Raw genomic sequence first — 2,015 nt, 5'->3', positions numbered from 1 at the left:
TTGAGTTATATTCTTTTTATTTCTTTATTTTTTGGGGTATGTAGGTTGGCAGATAGATGGATAGATCATTTACAACACAATTTTGAATCATTTATTTATTATAATTTTTGTGTTGTACAAAATAATTTTTTTAATTTTTTTTATTTTTATTTAGAATTGTGTTGTAAATGATTAAAGGATACATAAATACACCATTGGAACTGAATAGAGAGTACAAAAACTACCTCACACATATGCAGTCACTTGAATTATTGCATGTGTGAAAATGCAGTGCAATGACAAAAGGATTTTTTTTCAATGAATGGTTTGGATAACTTCTGAGAATAATTTTGATCCCTTGCTCTATCCTATATAAATGAAGGAGCTCTGATAGCATAGTGTCTAAAGCACTTGACTGCTAACCAGAAGGCTGGTGGTTCAAACCCACCAGCCACTCCTTGGAAGGAAGATGGGGTAATCTACTTCTGTAGTGACACTGCCTTGGAAACCCAAGGAAGGGTCACTATGAGTCAGGTCCGACTCAACAGCACATAATAACAACAACAACAAAGATATAAATGTTACATAACATTTTCCAGGTCAGCATTCTTCACATACACAATTCAAGGACATTAACTGTATTCACCCAGTATGTAACTATCAGCAATATCCTTTCCAAATTTTTTATCACCCCTAACTGAAGGTTAGTGTCCCATAGACCATTAATCTTTGTTCTTCCCTTCCTCCTGTCTAAACTGGTAACCACTAATCAGATTAAATTTGTAGACATTTGCTTCTTCTAGACGTGTTGTATAAATTAAATCATATAATATTTGTCTCCAGCTTTTTAAAAATCATTGCATATAATAATACATACAATTCAACTCTATTTTCCTTTTGCAGACTTGCCTTATTAATTCTTGGCTCTTTACATTTCCACATGTATTTCAAAATCAACTTTTAATTTCCACAGAAATATTTGGATTTTTATTAAGATTATAGTTGTCTTTTAGATTATTTTAGGGAGAATTGGTAACTTGAAACAATATGAACATGACATCATTTGTGGTTCTTTTATAGAAAAACAACTTACTAACTAACAAATTTTCTGGATCTATTGATTCTAATAGCAAAGTCACAGTTATTTTTAGATACTCTGCATACAAATTTAAGATACATAAAGAACAATTATAGTCTTTTCCCTCCTTTCCAATATCTATTCCTTTTATTCTTTTTGCTGATTTTTTCACACTACCTATGCTCTCTAATATAGTGTGAAATAGTGGTAGGTGCTGTGCCCAGTTTTTTATCTAAATGAGATCTTTTATCTCACTGGAAAATAGAGTATTGGCTGTAAACTTATTGTAGATATATATCAGACTGAGGATATTTTCTTCTATTCTCTTTTTTGTTGGGGTGGTGTAACATGAAATAGTAGTACATTTTATCATGCTTTTCTGTATCCAATGCTATTTCTTTATTATCTTGTTAATGTACACTCAAAGATGTGTATTTTTTGCAATCCTAAATCAACCTCAAATCTGTAATGCTGTATTATGTATAAGGAAGTCTGGTGGTGCTAACCAAATGGTCAGCAGTTCAAACCCACTAGCCACTCCATGGAAGAATGATGTGGCAGTCTGCTTCCATAAAGATTACAAAAAGAGAACAGTGAAGTTCTCTCTACAGCCTCTTTATGTGTGAGATTTGATTCATGGTAATGGGATGGAGCCTAGATTTAAAATATCAGTATTTTCATATATGTTGTCTGTGAATTTAATCTATAATGGCATTTTTAGGGTTCTGTTCTTTTACATTTTTTTCTTGTTATTTTCATGACTTACTGAATAAGGCATTAAGATGATTGATTTTCAGGCTTTTTATTTATTTATTATACATACATTTTTTGAGGGGTGTGAGTCGTTCCTGAAATACACATTTAACTGTATCGCATAAGTAATCTTATGTTGTAATTTTATTAGTCTACAAATTAAATTAATTTATAACACATATATTTTTTTTTAATCATGGAATAG

This window comes from Orycteropus afer, unplaced genomic scaffold (assembly GCF_000298275.1).
Source record: "Orycteropus afer afer isolate SDZICR_OR568_19922 unplaced genomic scaffold, OryAfe1.0 scaffold00439, whole genome shotgun sequence".
Lineage (NCBI taxonomy): Eukaryota > Metazoa > Chordata > Mammalia > Tubulidentata > Orycteropodidae > Orycteropus > Orycteropus afer.
This window is presented reverse-complemented; position numbering follows the sequence as displayed.